Source organism: Elgaria multicarinata, chromosome 14 (genome assembly GCF_023053635.1).
Source record: "Elgaria multicarinata webbii isolate HBS135686 ecotype San Diego chromosome 14, rElgMul1.1.pri, whole genome shotgun sequence".
NCBI lineage: Eukaryota > Metazoa > Chordata > Lepidosauria > Squamata > Anguidae > Elgaria > Elgaria multicarinata.
In genome coordinates, this window is record NC_086184.1 from 26,550,266 (window position 1) to 26,572,714 (window position 22,449).

Below are 22,449 nucleotides of genomic sequence, written 5' to 3' on the forward strand. Positions count from 1 at the left end.
GAGGGAGGGAGAGAGGGAGAGAGAGGGAGAGAGAGAGGGAGAAAGAGGGAGAGAGAGAGGGAGAGAGAGAGGGAGGGAGGGAGAGAGAGAGAGGGAGAGAGGGAGGGAGAGAGGGAGAGAGAGAGAGGGAGAGAGGGAGACAGGGAGGGAGAGAGGGAGAGAGAGAGAGGGAGAGAGAGGGAGAGAGAGAGGGAGAGAGAGAGGGAGAGAGAGGTGACCTCATGGTATTTGGGTCTGACCTAGGAAGACTGCTGGACTAGGGTAATTAAGACTGAGTGTAAGTGGAAGAATGTCAAGTTTGTTGTGCTAACTCAGAGGTTTCCTCCTAACTCAGCTGTCTGTTCGCCAACAGTGGCTAGCCAGATGCCCCGGGGAAGTTAGCAAGCAGGGCGTGAAGATGACACCCATCTCCTCATGTTAATTCCCAACCGTTGCTAGGCAGACGTATCCTAGTTCTGAAAATGGAAGCTATGCTTTTAACTATCAAAAGTCGCTAAGAAGTCATCAGGGGCAAGGCAAGAATCCACGTTGAAGAAAGAGAAGCACGTTGTAAGGCGCTTGAATGAAAGGCCCTTGCTTTTTCATTTCGGTTGCTTCAGCTGACACTGTCCAGTCATTTTAGCACCTGCAGGAGCCTTCCTCCAAAGGCAAACAGCAACTTCAGAGGAGCGTTTTCCATTAGGGCTGCATAAGGATCCTATAATCTGCTTCAGAGGCCGATTCGGAACTTCTGAATTGGCTCTGCTCCACCATGGGCTGCTTTGGGTCTGGCCTGAATCACTTCAGATCCGAAGCGAGATCTGGACATATGAAGCAGGTCAGATGGTGCGGGTTCCCAGGTGCAAAGCCAACAAGAGTTCATCTAACTCCCTGCTCACCCCTCTCCCTGCTTACCCCTTCTCCCTGCCCACCCACTGGCCATACCTTACCACCCACAGGATTCGGATTAGCCCTATTTTCCATACTCACCTTTCCCTCCCTTGATTTGAGCACTGGACTGCTCCCCTCATAGCCTCATACTCCCCTCCCTGCCTGCTGCTACCCCAATAACTATATTTCACCTCCCTGCAGGCTTGGATTCTATTAAAAAACTATCTGGTTCTGAATGAAACTCAAAGTGGATTCACTGCTGCCACCAGCCTCCACTGGGTGCATGATGAATCAGTCCCATTTGCATAATGAGCCCATGTGATGAAGTGGTTAGAGCAGTCCAATGCATCTAGAGGGCAGCAGGTTGGGGAAGGCTGCATTAGAGTGTCCGACTAAAACTGGGGAGACTCAGTTTCAGATCCCCCATCCGGCCATGAAGTGCCCCCTGGGTGTTCTCGGGCCAGCCGCCATGTCTCAGCCTAACCAACCTAACCGACTGCTTTTCATTCAGAGGGTAGGTGAAGATGTAATGAAGTCGCTCTCTGGACTGTTTGAGATGTTATGCTAAGTGGGCCGAGTAAATTGACATGGGCTTTTATTATTCTTTTGCTGCCTTTGGTTTATTATTATCCTGCTTCCTGTTTTGTGAGTTTGATACGGAGTTTCCTTGATTTTTATTATCGTTTGTTGTACGCCACCATGAGAAAATTTTGATAGTTCGAAAAGCAGCACATAAAACTGTAAAGCACATCCACAGGGGTGCAGCTATATAATTTTAGACACTGGACTTAATGGTCTCACATGGATGTGTTGGTGGTGGTGGTTTGATGGCCGTATGCATTCCCAGTTCCAGCTCCATGTGTTTTGAGAGCCCGTGGCTAGGTCACCCTCAATGGTTCTCCTCCCTCAGCAACTCTGCCTTCTCACGGCCATTGTCACCAGCTGCTCTTTCTCCTTCTCATCCTTTCTCTCATCACTACCTCCACTTGCTTCCTTGACAGGCCAGGACCCAGTAAGCAAGTACTAGGGTGACCATATGGAAAGGAGGACAGGGCTCTTGTATCTTTAACAGTTGCATAGAAAAGGGGACTTCAGCAGGTGTCATTTGTATGCATGGAACACCTGGTGAAATTCCCTCTTCATCTCAACAGTTAAAGCTGCAGGAACCCTGCCCTCATTTGTATCTGATCATGAGGGCAAGGCTCCTGCAGCTTTAACTGTTGTGATGAAGAGGGAATTTCACCAGGTGTTCCATGCATACAGATGTCGCCTGCTGAAATTTCCCTTTCAATACAAATGTTAAAGAACCAGGAGCCCAGTCCTCTTTTTCATAGGGTCACCCTAGCAAGCACGCTGTGACATCTTCTGCTTCTCCTTCTCACCACCACCGTTGCCTGGGCCAGAGTGAGAGGCAGGGGGACAAGAGGAGGGGCAACTCTAGGGAGCTCTTGTCTGTGAGCCCCTACTAGGGTGTGTCCCACCATGCCCACCCTTGATTCTGGCCCTGTATATTACTTTAGTTGTGAAGCACACAAAGAACATTTCTCTTGCCACCACCATTCTATGCTTTACCACTTTGTTAACAACCCTTAAATGTTGAAATGTGTGCCAAACATTATTTTTTTAAAAAAATTACTCTGAACGTGTACAGTTTTCCACTGAAATCATAGCACCGTCATGAGTACAGGAGTAACATGTAGTTTGCTTCTGCTACCCTGATGCCCTCATCCCCTGTTGCTCTCTAGGAAAACATGCTGGGAAATATAGGCCTTGTCTATATTTTTATGCTGGCTGGGGCATACCGGGAAATGTAGGGCCTTTTTCTGTCTCAACATACACGGGCTTCCACCCTAAAACCATGTTAACAGCCCACCAACTAGTCTAAGCCCAGCCAGCAAGAGCCAGGCAGATTGGGAGGAACAACGGAATGATTGACAGGCTCTCCATCATTGTAATTTCAGCTAGATGGGCCTCTGAGTTGGAGACCGAGATGGGCCTCTCTCTGGTGGGTCCAGGGCTTCTCTCCCCTCCCCTCCCCTCCCACTGCCACAATCCTTTCCTTCGTCCCCATCTTCTTCTGCCCCTATGCATGGATGGCATGGACTTTCCCCACTTGGTCCAACCCTAGTTGCACAACCATAAATTCATCCATCAATCCATGAAGGGAGGTTGTGAGGATAAGATGAGAGCAGCAGGAAGAGCTAAGGATGCCGTCCAGAATTCCTTGCATTTTATATATATATGCCACAAACAATCATTCATTCAGGGGATAGAATGAAGAGGTTTTGGTGCTGATTTGAGGGAGACTCAGGACAAAAGATGCACCACATTCATAAATGCAAGATATTTCATCTGCTCCCCCCACCCTTCCACCGTTCACAGAAGGACTTGCCTGAAGGGACATTATCATCGGTCTGCGGAGAGCAGAGCAGGGAATAGTCCTTCTTAGTGTGCTCGCATTGGTGTGAAATCACCTTGAAATGTTTTAACTGAGCTTGATCTGTGAGCAAGCTCTTTCTGGAAAAACACACACGTGCTTTTTCCTTGTAGAAACAAAAGCAGCTTGTAGAAAGGAGAGGAGCTACAGATGGTGCCTTGTTGAGGAGGGGAACAGGGGAACTTGTTGAGGAGCGCAAAGGACACTGTGCTTCCTGTTTTTACTCACGAGGTGCAACAGTCAATAGCGACTGGCGCGGGACATCTGTGCAGGTTCAGGATGATAGATAATGGAATCATCTCACACAACTTCTAGACATTTTTGACTGCCAGACAGGGTGACCAACTGTCAGGATATCCTCGGATTTGTCCTGGTTTTGGTACGATCCTGGGTGTCAGGGGGTATTTTTCTGTATTTTTCTCTAATGCCCTGGAATGGCATGATTTCCCCTTTAAGGTCTTCATTAGTGTGGCGGGGTAGAATGGCACGCTTTCTAGAGGCACCTCATTCCCCCAATTGCTCTAACTGGGGCCTTAAAGGGGAACGTGTTGTCATTCCCAGTCATTATAGAAAAGGCCCTGATTGGAGCAGTGGTTGTGAATGGGGATGACACACTTTCACCTCCTCTGATCCAATCGGGGCCTTTAAGACCCTGATTGGAGCAGAGGAGGGGAAAGCGTGCTTTCTGGGTCATTCCACCCTCACCCCCCAAACATCCTCCTTTTGGGTTTCTCAAATATGGTCACCCAACCGGACACCAGCTGAGGAGACATAGGGCAAGGAGGATCCCCCTCCCCTCTGAGGCTGTAGACAGAGCTCAGATTTCACCACCACCACCTTTGCTGATGCAACTTCATATGAGGATGGGGAGAGAGGAAAGGAGTGTGGCAGTGGTTGGGGAGTAAAGGGGGCAGAAGCCTTGGACCCACCGGAGAGAGGCCCATCTCTGTCTCCAACTCAGAGGCTCATCTAGCTGAAATGTCAACAATGGAGGATGGAGAGCCTGTCAGTCTTTCTGTTGCTCCTCCCACCCTGCCTGGCTCTTGCTGGCTGGGCTTAGGCTGGTTGGAGGGCTGCTAACATAGTTTTAGGGTGGAAGCCTGTACATGTTTAGACAGACAAAGGCCCTACATTTCCCAGCATGCCCCAGCAAGGGTATATACCCCGAAAGCTGGATGATGATGATGATGATGATGATGATGATGATGATGATGATGATGATAATCAATGACTACATGGGAGGAAGAAGATTCAGGGTTGGTAGTTTCTATTATGAAAGATGGGTCAGCCTCAGGATTGGCAACCTGACATCTCTTTCCTCCCATGTTGCTGTTAACAACTATTGTTATTATGTCTCGTTTCTGGTTGGAGCCCTCTGGAAGTGAGACTTTTGCAGAAATCTTTATTTTTAATTAACTGGGATTAGACATCTTCAGCATAAAAGTTCAGAGCAAGTCTTGCCCCATAAGAGGTTTATTAACCTCATGTATAAATGCTAGAAATTTAATAATAAACTCCGAAGTATGCACTGGGTTTCCAATTCAGGTTAATTTCTTGGGAACGACATCACTCTGGTTACTTATTACATGCCGTTTGCAGACTGAGTGGATTTGGACTAGTTTAGTACAACCTGAATGGTTCCGTGCAAATGAAACGATAATTTCTGAGGATTTCTCATTTGGAGTGTGACCAAGCGCCGTTCTTCCTTTCACAGGCTTTGGCTATCATCATTTTCCTCCCATCTTTTATTGATTTTTCTTTTTCTTTTTCTTTTGCAAGCTGTCTCCCAGAGCAAATGGATTTTACTAAGCATATTTCTTGTCCCAAAGACACCTCTGCAACAGTACATCCTCCAGGCCTCAGACTGACTCTTTGCTTGAATGTAAAACTAGGCTCTGGGTGATGTTCTTTTAATTTGGCACCTTCGGCAATTCATGCAACCCATTCAGCATGAGGCTGGAGCCTTTTTGGTGCTGCTTGTATTATTATTATTATTATTTATTTATAAAGCACCATCAATGTACATGGTGCTGTACAGAGTAAGTGGATCATCATTCTGAATCATCCAACCCTGGCACCAATCCTCCCTTTTTTTGTTAAATGGTTTGCACAACTGCAGATTGCACAGATGAGAAAGGAGTCAGATCAAAGATTTGCCCCTGTCTTTAGAACATGAGAAGAACCATGCTGGACCAGACCAAAGTCAATCTAATCCAGCATGCTATTCACACAGTGGCCCACCAGCTGTTAACAAGGAACCCAGAAACATGATACGGGTGCAGTGTGCACCCTCCCACCCATGTTCCCCAGCAACTGGTCTATATAGGTATACTGCCTCTGATCCTGGAGGTGTCACAGCCATCAGGACTAGTAGCCATTGATAGCCTTCTCCTCGAGGACTTTATCCAACCCCCTTTTAAAGCCATTCCAATTGGTGGCCATCACTACATCTTGTGGTAGTGAATTCCATAGTTCCGATTTGCTCTTATAGGTCATTGTGACATCGCCAACCAGTAGGCCAATCCACTGCCTCTGCCTCCTCTCCTATTTGCATGTTCTCTCACAATTGGCTGAGTGAATATAGATGTCACACCTGTGACAGTTACACGTTCTGAAGAAAGGTAACTGCCAGGAGTTTCCACTAACCTCCTCACCGTAAAACATTGAGTCAGTAGCTAAATCCTGTCGTTTTTTCCTGTATAATATTGCCAGGATTTGATCATTTTTGTCTGTCTCTTCTGCCAAGACTCTTGTTCATGCATTGGTTATTTCTCGGTTGGACTACTGCAACCTTCTTCTCACTGGCCTTCCTTCTTCTCACATCAGTCCGTTGGTTTCTGTTCACCACTCTGCTGCTAAGATCATCTTCTTGGCTCGCTGCTCTGACCATGTTACTCCACTTCTGAAATCTCTTCATTGGCTCCCAATTCACTTCAGAATCCAATATAAACTTCTCCTGTTGACCAACAAAGCTTTTCACTATCTAGCTCCTTCCTATCTCTCCTCTCTCATCTCACACTATTGCCCCGCTCGTGCTCTTCGCTCCTCTGATGCCATGTTTCTCGCCTGCCCAAGGGTCTCTACTTCCCTTGCTCGGCTTCGTCCATTTTCTTCGGCTGCCCCTTATGCCTGGAACGCTCTTCCAGAACATTTGAGAACTACAAGTTCAACCACAGCTTTTAAAGCTCAGCTAAAAACTTTTCTTTTTCCTAAAGCTTTTAAAACTTGATTTTGTTCTGACTTTATACTGTTAGTTTTACCCTACCCAGTGCCTGTTTACCCTACCCTGTGCCTGTTTGCATTCTCTTCCCCTCCTTATTGTTTTATTATGATTTTATTAGAATGTAAGCCTATGCGGCAGGGTCTTGCTATTTACTGTTTTACTCTGTACAGCACCATGTACATTGATGGTGCTATATAAATAAATAATAATAATAATAATAATAATAATAATAATAATAATAATAATAATATGCACTGTGTGAAAAAGGATTTATTTATTTATTTATTTTTAAAACCCTGTATCACAAGGATCTCATGGTGGCGTACAGATAAAATCATACAAACAATATAAAACAATAAATATGCACAGCTAAAAACAAATTAAACCATTAATAAGCTAAAAACCAGTATAGACTTCCTTTTACCTGTCCTGATTTCCCCACCAATCACTTTCATGGGATGACCCCATTGGGTTCTAGTATTATGAGAGAGGGAGAAAAATGTCTCTCTATCCACATTCTTTACACCATGCATAATTTTGTACACTTTTATCATGTCTCCCCTTTGCCTCCTTTTTCCAAGCTAAACAATCCAATCTGTTGGATCCTTCCTTCATAGGGGAGATGTTCCAGTTCCTTGATCATTTTAGTTACCCTTTCCTGCACTTTTTCCAACTCTACCATACCATTTTTTTAAGTGTGGTGACCAGAACTTTCACAGTATTCCAAGTGTGGTTGCACCATAGATTTCTATAAGGGAACTATGATATTGGCAGTTTTATTCTCAATTCCTTTTCTAATAATGCCTAGCATGGGATTTGCCTCCTTTACAGTGGCTGCACACTGGGTTGACATTTTCACCGAGCTGTCCACCACAGCCCCAAGACCTTTTTCTTGGTCAGTCACCTCTAGCTCTGATCCCATCAGGTTATACTTGAAATTGGGATTTTTTTTTATCACAACGTACATCACTTTACACTTGCTTACATTGAACCGCATCTGCCATTTGGATGCTCATTCTCCCAGCTTGGAGAGACCCTTTTGGAGCTCCTCACAACCACTTTTTCATTTAACCACCTTAAATAATTTGGTTTCATCGGCAAACTGGCCACTTCAGTGCTCACTCCTAGATCATTTATGAACAAGTTGAAAAGAATTGGTCCCAATGCAGATCCTTTTGGGACCCTCCACTGGGAAAATTTAGCATTCATTCCTACTCTCTGCTTTCTGTTCTTTTACCAGTTACTGATCCACGAAAGGATCTCTCCTCTTAAACTTGGTACAATCAGGATAAGATGCTAGATACCCCAGGAATGCACTGGTTGGCTGGTTGTGTGAATGAGCCCTCTTGGGGCCAAGAATATGGTGTCCTTCTGCTATATATGGTGTCCCTCTGTGCCTCGTGTGGCGCAGAGCGGTAAAGCAGCAGTTTCTGCAGCTGAAACTCTCCCCACGGCCTGAGTTCGATCCCAGCTGGTTTAAGGCAGCCAGCTCGGGTCGACTCAGCCTTCCATCCTCCCGAGGTCGGTAAAATGAGTACCCAGCTAGCTGGGGGAAAGGTAATAACGGCTGGGGAAGGCAATGGCAAACCACCCTGCTATAAAGCCTGCCAAGAAAACGTCAGCGAAAGCTGGTGTCCCTCCAAGAGTCAGAAATGACTCAGTGCTTGCACGAGAGGTTCCTTTCCTTTCCTTTCCTGCTATATAATCTCACAGTTCTTCTCCCTATCCTTTAATATGGCCAGCTTCTTGAGACCTAACCACAGCATTCATAGTGAAGCTTAGGCTTAGATTTTTTTGTGTGCACTGCCCAGAAAGCTTCAGCTATTGGGCAGTATAGAAATACAATAAATAAATAAATAAATAAATAAATAAATAAATAAATAAATAATAGGCTAAATCTTTCATTCTTCTAATTTCCCATTTATTTCAATGAGGATATTATTATCCTCTCCTTCCCCCCTTTTCTTTAGTTCTGCTCCTTTCAGAAGTGCCAAGACTCTTTCGGTAAGGCCTGCCAATCATCGTTAATATCAGATACTTTTACTAAGGGCTGTTATTACTATTCTCGATACATTAACAGTAAATATCCTCCATAGATCCTTATGTTGCTTTCCAGGAGTGACTCCATAAAAAAAGGGGGGGGAGAAAAAAAACTAGTTTAGGTGAGGAAACGAGTTGCAATGACCGTTCTTAGGGGAGCAAGGACTTGCTATATAGAACTTGATTTTTGTGAACCACCCAGAGAGCTTCAGCTATTGGGTGGCATAGAAATGCAATAAATAAATAAAATAACTTTAATATACTACATCTGAGGGGACCAGTGGTGTCAAGGGTAGGCATGTTTGGGCACCTGTCAAGGGACCACATTCCAGCAGTGAGGCACTGACAAAAGCCCCCTAGACCTGCTCCTCTTCTTAACCATTGCAACCTACTTGTCATGTCTAGCCCTGCTCCTCCTGGGTTGGAAGAAGGTGTTTCAGGTAATCAATCAGAATCAGACTCTGAAGTAGAGGAGTTGGCGCCAGACACAGGCCAGCTTGTACCAGTGGGTGTTAGAAAAATTGTGGATTACAACCCAATTAAATCAAATAAAAAGGCAACCAGATGCAGTTTCAAAAGGAAAGTTTATTTCCACCTCAGGTACCAAAAATCTCTTTGTACAAAGGTCCCTCTCCCTTGTCAATGTAAGGGAAAAGGCCCGGAACAGAAGTTTATGTTTCATTTTATACAGGGGGGAAACATTGTATGCAAATAATTGGTTGGTTGCTCAGATCGTCACAGCTGATCCTCCTCCCTGTTTTCTTGACATGCCCAGATGGGTGAGAGACCCTATTGACTTTGCAAACTCCATTATCACATGATTCCCTTATCTGGGACCTTCCTGTCACGTATTCTATTGTCTTTAATTGCCTGGAACGCTCTTCCAGAACATTTGAGAACTACAAGTACAATGGCAGCTTTTAAAGCTCAGCTAAAAACTTTTCTTTTTCCTAAAGCTTTTAAAACTTGATTTTGTTCTGACTTTATACTGTTAGTTTTACCCTACCCTGTGCCTGTTTACCCTACCCTGTGCCTGTTTGCATTCTCTTCCCCTCCTTATTGTTTTATTATGATTTTATTAGAATGTAAGCCTATGCGGCAGGGTCTTGCTATTTACCGTTTTACTTTGTACAGCACCATGTACATTGATAGTGCTATATAAATAAATTATTATTATTATTATTATTAATAATAATAATAATAATAATAATAATTTAACTAATCCCTGTCCACCACTCCCTCCCTGGTTCTCCCCCCCTCGCAATGTCCCGTGGGACATTCCTGTCCCACCTTGCCTACGTGGCAGAAACCTTCCTGCTTCACCCTCCCTTGGCGCCTGACATTCCTTTCGATGGGCGAGCTTCCCACCTCTTATTTCTCTCCCTGGTTTCCCACTGAGCTGTGGGGAAAGGAAATAAGAGGTGTGTGTGTGTGTGTCAAGCGCCTGGTGATTTAACCAGCGGCTAGGGCTCATCCTTACCCCTGAGTAAGCAACCTTACCCAAATAGGTAAATGGGACTTTTCTCTCCTACCTGGGAGTAGGGGGTCTATTCTACTCATCTAAATCACTTAGAAATCACCCAAGGGTGGCATTTTGGGAAAGGGAAATGAGGGATCTTGGAAGAAGGACAGGAGAGAAGAGATGGGCGAAGGGAGTAGTGGGAAATCAGTTATTTTTCCATAACATGGGGGAGAAAGCTCTCATGGGCTCTTCACCAGCTGGTGGTGAACTCTCTCCAGAGCTTTTCTCATCAAGGGCAAATAATACACAGTCAGTGGGAAGCGAACATTCTTCCAAAGGAGAGAGCATGGACAGGTTAGCCAATCCTAGAGTGCCCGCAGACTAAAAAGGGCAGAGTGAAAGGAAGGCGAGAGAAAGTCAGCCCAGCTGGCATCACGTCAGAAGCCACCTCAGAACTAGTCTCTCTGAAGTTTACATGTCTTGGGGAAAAGGCTTTCTATTCTCCTTGAAAGGACAATTGTCTCACTTAATTTGCATAGTTTTGCCTAGGGGAAAGTTCCTAGAGTTTAGACTCTCTTCAGGTGGGAAGAGATGTTTATTGCTTGAATATAGCTTTGTGGATTACTTAGCAGGCCTCGTTATTGTCTCCCAAGAAGGCAGGAGATTTTTGAGAAACACGACACTACTTCATAGAATCATAGAATAGTAGAGTTGGAAGGGGCCTATAAGGCCATCAAATCCAACCCCCTTTCACGGGACAAGCTGCCTAGAACCAAGGCCAGCATTACAGGTAGGCATGGTTGGGCTTGGCCAAGGGCCCACACCCAAACAAGAGACCTTGCTTCTCCCCTTCCCCGTTGCAACCTGTATCTTACTCTGGCCCAGATAGCAGTGGTGAGTGAGAAGGCAGAGTAGTTGATGCCAAGGCCTGCTTGCTCACTGGCTCTCTGGCTGGTAGACAAGCCATCAGTAGCAAAGATGAGAATGAGGAGCAAAAGCAGCTGGTGACCATGGCGGTGAGGAGGTTGACTCACTGAGGGAAGAGGCCCATGGAGGGAGTCTTGCCCAAGTGCCCCCCAAAACCAAGAGCCAGCACTTGCTGGGGGGCAGAGACGGCATCAAGAGTAGCCATGTTTGGGTGTCTTCTGAGGTCACCCAGATTGGAATTTAGTACTTGGACTGAAAACAGGTTTCCTAGGCTTGCTGTAGCTTGCACGCTTGTGTGTTGGAAGTTGTCTTCATCCCCTTTCTGTGAAGCAGAGTTGGAAGGCTTCACTCGTAGACCCATGTGGTGGCTGAAGAAACATGCTGTGTGTGTGTTTTTTTTACGTGCCTCACAGAGCCATTTGCATCCACAAAACAGCTCCGTGGGCCTGGGCCGATTAATAACCAGCTTCTCTCTGAGCGCCTTCCATTAGGTGATTATAAAGGCCTTTGAAAAGCAGCCACCTCAACGCTGCGGACTAAAGCCGCTTTGCAGAGTGTAAATGAGGTACGAAAAGCTGAGGCGGCTTCCCAACGGTCACGCCGTCAGCGCGCAGCAGAAGGCGTCTCTCAGGTCCCACTTGATGCTTTCTACATGAATGGCTGTCCTCCCCCAGCTCATTTTAAGCCGTAGTGCAGAATATTATCGAAGAGCCTTGAACAAAGGGCAAAGGCTGGTGTTTAATGAGAGGAATATGGAGTCCCAAAGGGTTCAGTCTGATGGAATATTCATTAGACAAGCTGCCAGATGCAGGAGTCCTCTGACAATAGATGGGTCCCACTCAATCCGGAAGCAGAGGGATGAGCAAAAAGGAGATTCTTCATGTGAAATAAATGAATGGCTCCAGGCTTTTACTTTTTCCACTAAAAGCAGAGGTGTCACAAGGTTATTTTAAATTTCATTTCATTTTCGTGCTGAAATTGGGGCTGATGAGCAGCTTGTTTTAACAGTGCAGTCCTAGGCATGCCTACTCAGAAGTAAGGGCCATTGGAATTCAGTGGGACTAACTCCGAGCACAGCTAACCCTCCATACACCCAGGAGTACATCATACCATTGAACCCGATGGGTGTGGCTTCTGAGTAGATACACATAGGGTTGCAGTGTTACTTTTTGTGTTCACGGCATCTTGGTTTAACAGTGCAATCCTAGGCATGTCTACTCAGAAATAAAGGCCATATTCAGTTCAGCAGGACTCACTCCCAGGATTGTAGGTTGCAATGACACTTACCTGGGAGTAAAAGGGAGATACCTGTGCTGGTTGTTAAGTTGAGCAGAGTGGAATTTTCACCTCCATTCAAAGAGGTAGAATTCTGCAAGGACTATATTGGTCTCTTCTCTTTTAGAAAATGCTTTCCACTTGAAAAACTTGAGTGTGTCTTTTTATCATGCACAATATTCTATACATTGGGTAGGGTGAGGAGCCGCTGTAGCTGCCTACTGTTCTAAGGGGAGGAAGCACAGGGAATCCCAGGCTCAACCGGGGATGACCACTCACTTTCCCCGGGATAAAATGGAATACTTTTATCCTGGTTTTTCCTGCAGTCTAGGGACAACCCCGAGTACTGCAGGCAGTGTGGTGCCTCCCCACATCGTGGGGCTCTTTCAATGGACACGGAGCTGCACACTCCGTGCCCATTGGGAATGGAGGGGAGCAGTTTCACCACCCCCAGGATGGATGCCAGCACTTTTCGGCACCAAGTTTTAACGTGTTTATTTTTTTACTTAGTTTTTCGGAGTTTCAGGGCCATGCAATTGTGCAACCGGGTCCTTCTTCCCCCCACCAAAAAAACTCAAAAAACTTGCTGCACCAGAATGTCCATCTTGGCTTTTGGGACATCGTGCTGGCGTTTGGACGCTTGGGGGGGGGGGAATCCTGGAAGCTGGAAAGCCCAAGATCCTCCGCCCCTTCATAGGTGTAGATGAGCCCTAAGTCCAGACTACTGGCAAAGGTTTTGGCCCCCACAGCTCTTAGGGCCCCCAAATTCAGTCTCAACCCCACTGGGGCTCAGCTTTCCCCCATCCACACCAATGTTCCCCTTGCACTCATCTCCTGGTGCACCACTTGGTTTTCTCATTCAGAGAAAGCTGGTGGCTTTGATTTCAGTGGGGCTGTGAATTCATTCTGGATTGTAGCCAGAATGCTGAAGGACTATTTTACAGATAGGGTCCCACTCCATGGACAGCTCTTTTTAGAATTTTGGCTGGTTTGGACTCAAACCCAGAATGGATTCTCAGCCCCACTGAAATTGAAGCCACCAACTGTAGCGTTACACCCCACAAGTCAGTTCCCTAATGCATGTCTAGCATTGGTAAGTCTGTGGTGCTTAGAATGTTGGCCTGAGTGGGTGGAGTTAGAATGTCTTGGGAGGGGGAGGAGTGATATATAAGGGAATGACTGGGGGGATTGTGAGGTCACTGTGGGTTAGCTCTTGGTGTGTAGAGTACTTGGGTTCTGGAGAATTTGAGGTTCAGTGTTGAGAGTGGTGTCTTTTGAGGGTGGTGTGCAGATAGTCAGTCAGTGTATATTAATCAATACTGATAATAAAGTTCAAGAGTGAATGTGTGAGACAAAGGAAAGTGTGTATGAGAAGAGTGAAAGGATTGGATGAGAGGTTTAAAAAAGTTTTTTTGAAATGCTTTATTGTGAAACAAAGCTTGTGAACTTTTAAAATTAAATTTTAATCAGTTTGTTTTAACTACCACAAAAATCCCACATGTCTGTTTGGCAATTATCATCTGCAGTTATTTATATTAAACACCCACTCTGACAATAATTCACCTCGGTACATATAATTCACAGCGCTTTAATTTATTACTGAAATCCTTCTCCATTTAACCCCTTTCTCCACATAGTTTGGAGAAAGGCGGTGGTTGTCCCTCGCCCCAGGCTCCTCAAGTGGTGGGACTTAGCTTGAGCAGGGAGTGTCCGCGGCCGGGCCTGTTGTTCAGAGCCTGTGTCGTGGCACCCACTGAAATTGGAGCCACCAACCTCCACTGTTCCCACTGCTCCCCCAATGCGCCACTCATGCTCTGACCAGTTAATGACCATGGAGGCTGGTAGCTCCAATGTCAAAGGGGTAGTGAATCTGCTCTGTGTTTCAGTCAGAACCAGAACCAGCCAGAACTCTAAAGGAGCTACCCAAGTTGTTGAACCTATTTTGGGGATAGAGTTCAGCACCTTCAATAGCTCTTTTAGAATTCTGAATGGTTCTGACTGAAACTCAGAGTGGATTTACTGCCCCGCTGACATCAGAGTCACCAGCCTCCACTTCTAATGGCTCCTTCTTTTCTCTTCCTTTTAACTTTTAAAACAAGTTGTGTTCCCTGCAGAGGAAGCTGCCGTGGTGCTTGGCATTGTCATTTCTCCAGATGGCCTCTAGATGGCCACATGGGCCCAGAGGCATGCTGGGGAAACACGCTGGGCACAACTGTATCCTTGCAGCATCACTGAAAGCAACCTTGGCATCAGGGCGTTTCCCAAGGAAGGACATTTCATTACTGGGGTGCTTTAGTTGAAAAAGCCCTCTCCTTAGTGGAACATGACTTCTCCTTCATTGACCATGTGGTACAGTGCAGCCAGTTTCACATTGAAAACAAGAGTAGTTCATGCAAAAACATCAAAATCTATTTTAAAAGGCTTTATTTATTTATTTACTTATTTTGGACCCTACCTTTTAACTGAAAAATGGTATTCAAGGCATCTTACAGAACCAATTAAAATCAATTAAAACAATACATTAAAATGCAATAAAAGAAATATTTATATTAAAAACAGCACCGAATCTAGCAGACTCACTTATAGGCTAAAGGCCTTCTTAAATAAAGCCCTTTCCCTGTTGGGGAAAGGGCAGCCCAGAGGGAGCAAACATGTTTGAGAGAAAATATGTTTTAAAATATATATTTAAATGTTTTTTTCCTGCATTACTCTGAGTGGGGGAGGCCTGAACCTCCCCAAATAATTGTTCAAACAATGCCACCTCCTGGAAAGCGGGAAAGATAGAATCTGGTACATCTCCACTTAGAAACGGGGGAGAAATTCATTTAGTTCAGATTTTAATACCAAAGTTAATTTCACATTTTTGAATCCCTTATGCCCACCGAAACTCAGTCATCCTTTGAAATTCCCACTTCTCTAATTTTTGCAATGGAGTTCTCCAATTTAAAGAAAGAAAGAAAAAGTACAAACATGTGTATATTGGGGAAAAGAACACACACAAATGTGTATATCTAATAAAAGGCAAAAGTGCATAAAAATGCATTCTTAGGAGAAATATACACAAAAATGTGTGCACGATTTCATGCAAACTTTAAAAGAAAATCCCCAAACTGAATTTAAGATTGGGAAAACGAGACACTGGGCATGTCTACACCTCCCGACGGAAGGGGGAGGATCTTGTGATATGCTGATCTGGAGATACTCCCCCTTTGTCCACACACGGTGAGCAACGTCCTGGGAGGAAGGAGGACATCGTGCCTGCCATTTTTTAAAAAAGGGAAAGGACCAGGAGCGCACCTGCACTCCAGTGCAAATGTAAGTGTTTTTTTTTTTTAAAAAAAGAACACCTGATCCCCCCCTCGCCTCCCCACCCCCGATGGGTACAGAGTGCCTGAAGAGTTCTGTGCCTGATTCCCGGCTCCTTGCATTTACTTGCAAGGAGCCAGGACCAAACTGGGATGGCCGCCCACATGTCCCGTGGACTTGGGACGATCCCAAGACTGCGGGAAAACCTGGGGTAAAAACCATCCCGGTTATCCCGGGGAAATGGAGGGATCATCCCTCCCTGCCCCCGGGACCCCCTGTGTGTCCTTCCTATCTTTCCTCTCTCATCTCACACTATTGCCCCGCTCGTGCTCTCCGCTCCTCTGATGCCATGTTTCTCACCTGCCCAAGGGTCTCTACTTCCCTTGCTCGGCTTTGTCCATTTTCTTCCGCTGCCCCTTACGCCTAGAACGCTCTTCCAGAACATTTGAGAACTACAAGTTCAACCACAGTTTTTAAAGCTCCGCTAAAAACTTTTCTTTTTTCTAAAGCTTTTAAAACTTGATTTTGATCTTACATTGATACTGTTAGTTTTACTCTACCCTGTGCCTGTTTGGTGCATTCTCTTCCCCTCCTTATTGTTTTATTATGATTCTATTAGAATGTAAGCCTATGCGGCAGGGTTTTGCTATTTTATTGTTTTACTCTGTACAGAACCATGTACACTGATGGTGCTATAATAATAATAATAATAATAATAATAATAATAATAATAATAATGTGTCATGTGAGATGATCCTGGGGCGATCCCCGGGATAAGGCATCGTCTAGACACGCCCACTGACATTGACAGATCTACAACAAGACGCTTTCCTCTAGAGACGTCGAAAGCTCAAACCACACTTGCACAGAATATAGAAGTCCTGTGTGTGGAGTTAGATCTTGGGTGGCTCTCTTGCATATCCAAGCCCCTTTCTACACCTGCCTTTTCCCCCGGGATCAACCCAAGTGACACACAGGGGATCCTGGGAGCAGGCCGGGAATGATCTCTCCATTTTCCCAGGATAACCCTTAGGTGTAGAAAGGGCCTAAGTCACAAATCGTCGCTTGATGTCGCAGTCTCCGAGGGATGAGCCCGCATGTGTGTGAACCAGCTCGTAGATGGAGCAGCTCAGTAAATTGGTTGATTGCAGTTTTTCAGTTTGTGTGGCCCAACATTGTGCAGAGGAAATGAGATCTCTGCAGATAATTGCTGCACCACCCAGTTATTATGTTCTCCTTGAAAGAAAAGGGCTTAAGCACAAGTCGGTGCAAACAGCACACTTCATTTCAATGCACCTGATGAACAAACACCAGGACTTGAGCGGTGGCAGGGGTGGACACACATGTAATTACTGAAAAAGGAACTGTCTTTGGGAACAAAGCTACACAGAACAAATGACAAATGTGCGCCTTTTCTTCCTAAGGGTTAGGAATGGGGGCGGGGGGGATTGTTCAGATCACATTTCAACATGAGTTTAGCTAATTTCGCACTTCTGACGCGAAACTCGGCCATCTTTCACAATTTGCACTTCTCCAAATTTTGCAGCAGAGTCCTCCAATCAAAAAATTAATAAATGCATACAATTGTTTATATTAGGGGAAAGTTGCACAGAAGAAGGCATATATTAATGAAAATAACATTAAAAGTACATTGCATTAGGAAAATTGCTTACAAAAATGTGTATATCGGGAAAATGCGCACGAAAAGGTATGCATTAGGAGAAATGTGCAAAAACGGGTGTACAGATTCATGCAAAATTAACCCCCCCCAAAAAAATCCCAGAGTTTATGGCAAACTGAATATAAGTTTGAAAAAATGAGAAATGGAGAGAAACCAAAATTGATGATTCATCTATCCCTACTAAGGACTTAAGGCAGGGGTTTAATCTAAGTAACTGACTCACCTTTAATTGAGCCAATGGCCCATTTAGTCCAATGCTAATCACCCTTACTGGAAACAGGTTTCTGATTTTCTCGAAAATATTCCCCCGCCTCTGTTGCCCAATCTGCGAGTTCTATATCTCATGATCCACGTTCCTGTTGCGGGAATTCTTATAGTTTAGTTTATGCAGTGGGGCAGGGACCGTGTTTGCATTAAAAGGAAGCTCTAATCTTTGGGTACCCCCTCCCCCAAATATGCACTAAAGACCATTAATGAGACATACTAGGATATTGTCTTGTTGCTTTCTCCCACTTCTTTTTTAAAAAATCTCAAGTTCAGATTAAGTCTAGATTGAATTGAATCAAACTTGTCGATACTTTCTAGTTTCTGCCATTTAAATTTAAAGCTGGCATCGAAACCACCCCATTTTGTGGGAGGGGGAGGGTGTTAGCTATTTTTTAAACAAAAATCTTTTATTTGTAGACAAAGCTGGCGAATGTTTGGATGGAATTTGCTTGGCTTGCTAGCTGAAAGGCAGACTTCCGTGAGAGGTCTGCAGCTGAGTGACCACCTGGCCAGTTTTCTATAAGCGCGGCCATTCTATTCTCCCCCCACAGCTGGTCTCTTCTTTTACTCAACCTCAAAGAAGCTAGGCAGCGGGCCATTTCAAATCCACGTATATTTAAATGAGGAGCAGCTGGGAGAATCCTCCAAGGGAAACCGAAGCGAAAAGATGATCTTTATCCCAGTCTATATAAAAGAAACCATCATTTATTACAAGTAAAAAAAAAAATGTAGGCAAGAACCTCAAATTTGTATCATGAGCAAAATAATGTATGCAGTTTATACAAAAGAAGAAAAAAAGAAAAAGAAAAGATGGACCGTGTTTCACTTTCTTAAAGGCTGGGCAGGAGTTGATGCAGATCCAGGCAGTGGAGGCTGGTGGCTCTGATTTTAGTGGGGCTGGGAATCCACTCTGGATTACAGTCAGAGCTGTAGTGGAGGCTCGCTACGGGGGCAGATGAGCCCCACGGCTTAATCGGGTGCTCGTCAGGCTGTCCAGAAGTCCACATGGCACAGCAAGAAGTCCACATGGCACAGAATGAAGCTGGTTGTGGGTGAGCCTGTGCATTCCCTACTTGGAGATTACCTGTGCTGTACTGAGACAGACAGTCTGCAAGGCTGGCTCCCTCCCAAGGCCTTGCTCCGAGGAAGGATCCCTCAGAGAGTGGCATTGAGAAGGAGGCAGGCGGCAGTGGCAGCCACCAGGGGCAGGAGAAAGAGGCAGGCGGTCTCACATCTGCATTGGTTTCCACCAGTGCAAAGTCATTGGTTATAGTGGAATGCCAGCGTTGGATACTACCCACATTTCCCAGGTTGCAAATTGGCAGCCCTATATTTTTTTAAAAATAGCCAAATCTTAGAATCCCCTCAATTCAGGATTGATTCTTTGGAGACATTTGCTGAGTTCGGACTTCACGGTAATCAATGGTTGTTTCCCATTCTGTTCCTATTACACACACACACAAACACACACACTCTTGATTAGCGTGTCGTCCAAACTCAGACATAGTTTTTCCTCTATGAAGGAATACTCCGGTGGGAGGTATTTGGAAAACCGTTACCTTTGGAAAACCATTACAGCAGTATGTAAAATACATATGGGTTTTCAATTTCCAGGTAATGTTTTTCAGTTAGATCAGTTTCTCCAGAAGAGAGAGAGAGAGAGACAGGGAGAAATCTTTCCATTTGAACAATCCCTCAGCACAGCTGGATCATGTCTGCCTGCAACAACATAGTTTCCCATTGCTCCCAAATGCTCTCTCTTTCTCTGGGCGGCCGGTTCTATCTGGATTTGGAGTCGTTTCTAAAAGCAACTGGCAGAGCTCCTGCGTTAATAGAATTTGGATGGTGGGCAGATACTTAGCAGGTGAAGCTTTCCAAAGGTTTCATCAGAGCTAGCACAGGAGCTCAGCCAGAAAGGAAGTTGGCAGCCTTGATCAGGAGAAATGGCAGAGAATTGCTTTTGCTTTACCCTCAGCTATGTTACCCTACGCAGAATACTGTGACGAGGTGAGCCACGTGCCTTGTTCAGTTTGCTGTTCAGGTGTTGCTGTTGGGCAGCTCTGTCTTCTGATCAATCTTTACATTTAAACTAAACTTGGACTAGACAGCCTAGAGGATGCCTTCAAAACAGAGGGCAGTCCTCTTACAGCCCTTCAAATAGAGGACTGCCCTATATAAAAGAGGCCACCCTTGTAAAGAACTTTCACAACAAGCCTGTGTGTCAATACCCTGAAATAAGTGCTAGAGCTGAGCTGAAATTTATCAGGAGACATTTTCTGAGAAAATTCCTGAGATTTTTCTTTTTCTCTCCCCTACTCCACCCCAGAAAAAGAAAGCCACTTTTGCAGAATTTTCTCTGAACAACATTCTCCTGTATGTGTGCGTGTGTGTGTGTGTGTGTGAGAGAGAGAGAGAGAGAGAGAGAGACCATTTCCACCACCACCACTACCGTGATGCCTCAGAACAACTCTTTAAGTCCAGACTCTAGGGCATTCTTGAGGATTCAAAATGGTGGCCATGTTACCAACACAATTGTAGCAGCAAATCCAAAACCCCTTAGTCAAAAAGGAAATGATGTGCTCCTGCCACTGCTAATAGAGCTCCAACCCTGAGAAGCTGTTGGAAAATGTCTAATTCCTCTGCCCACAAATAGGGCAGAAAATTTTGAGAGGCCATTTGCACACAGCTCTAGTAAGCACCACTGAGTTCAAGGGGACGTACTCCCAACGTCAGTGTGCGTAGTACTGCAGCCATGCTTGTTAAAACTGATGCTAAGTTTGAAGCTGTGCTATGATTAATGGCTTATAAATGATGAACGTTTGATCCTCTTTGTTCTTAAATGTTTTGGAGGACGAAGAGCTTTGGAGTAAGCAATCTCTTGGGTACAGCAAAATTGTATGGAGTCATCATTGAACGCTTGTCTCTGTTCCGGCGATGATGGAATGTCTTCTCAAGGTTTTGCAAATTACTGAGAATGATGGATGTAGTAGCTGATCATTTTGTCGCAGGAATGGTAGATCTGTCTCAAAAAATTAGTGGGGAAATAGACACTGCTTATTTTGTGCACTATTCTTATTATAAGTTTGTATCTATTGAGAATTATAATTAGGGATAATAATGATAATGATAATAATAATGATAATGATAATAATAATAATAATAATAATAATAATAATACACACCAACATCCAGAAAGCAGTCATGCTTAAAACATGCTCAAGAGACTGGCTCCCTCACTAGTGTGTTTCTGGAGGCAGGCAAAAGCTTTTTTGTTCCAGCTGGCCTTTGGGGAGTTGTCTGGACCTCAGTTAATGCACTGTTTCTATATTAGATTTTTTTAAATTAATCATATTTTAAATGTTTTTAAATGTTTTAATACTGTAGCTTGTTCAATTATTGTTTTACTTTTTGTATATCTCTATTTGTTTTAACTGTACATGTTTTAATTTGTAAAGCCGCCCTGAGTCCCAGTTTTGGGGAAAAGGTGGAATAGTAGCAATAATAATAATAATAATAATAATAATCAGGAAATTCCTTAATCATTTAAAGACAGCGTGACTTGGCAAAGCCCATCACGTCCATCTAGAAAAACTGCCATGAGCGAGAAAAGAGATAATAATAATAATAATTTTAGTATCATCCCTAATTATTTAAGCTTTCATTGAGTTGCCAGGGGCAGATCAGCACCAAGCAGGATATGACACTTTGAAAACAGTTTGAAAACTGTATATTATTATTATTATTATTATTATTATTATTATTATTTATTTATTTATATAGCACCATCAGTGTACATGGTGCTGTACAGAGTAAAACAGTAAATAGCAAGACCCTGCCGCATAGGCTTACATTCTATTAAAATCACAGTAAAACAATAAGGAGGGGAAGAGAATGCAAGAGCGTGTCCTGGGCCCCAACAGTTGTCAATACCATTATAAACTGTTTTAAAGCAGTATTGTAGATCCTGCCCTGGTTCCAAACTGAAGACTATCATGGTGCCTTTCCAATTAAGATGAAACAGCCGTGGCTGCTGTACATAGTCCGCTCTGTCCTTAGTTTTTCATTTTATTTTACAGAAAATGTATACACTGATTTTCATTTAAAAATAACTAAATCCCAAAGCAGTTAAATTACTAAAATCATAACAAAATGCAATATAAGCTATAAACAATGTAACCTGGCTGCTTGTTAGCTACGAAGCCACATACAAGGTTATGTTATTATGCTATAGAGCCCTAAACAACTTGGGACCAGGATTCCTAGTAGACCGCCTTCCCTTCTATATACGCAGACAGCAACTACAATTGGCAGAGGAGGCCCTGCTCATCATCCCAAGATGAACAGAATGTCGTCACGAAGAACCTCAACTGCAGGGCCTTCTCTGTAGCAGCACCCACCCTTCGGAAAATCCTCCGTCGTGCAGTTCAGGAGGCGGAAAATGTAACTTACTTCACACGCCACCTGGAAACATCTTTTTTTAGATAAGGAGGGGATCTACACCTAGTATATGAAATGTTGTTTTTACAGTCATTGAACGTTTTGTTTTTGAATGATTTAAAACGTAGCGGTTTTTAAAACGTTTACTTACATTTTCTCTTTCCGTGGGAATGCATTCTTTTGGGGCACACTAAGAAAATAAATCCATTTGTTCTGTTTCCCGGTCTGCCAATTTCCCCTCCCACTTCCTCTTCTCTTTGCTTCAGTTGCACCTTCATCTACAAACAATCCACCAAGATGCCTCCCCAAAGTGAAACTGGAAGTGTCTGCAAAAAAGAGGCTTGAAAGAAAAAAAATGGTTCCAACTTTGGGTGCGGAAATTTATTTATTTATTTATTTATTTATTACATTTCTATACCGCCCAATAACCGGAGCTCTCTGGGCGGTTCACAAAAAATAAAAACATTCATAATATAAAACAACAGTATAAAACCATAATATAAAATACAATAAAAAATTACATA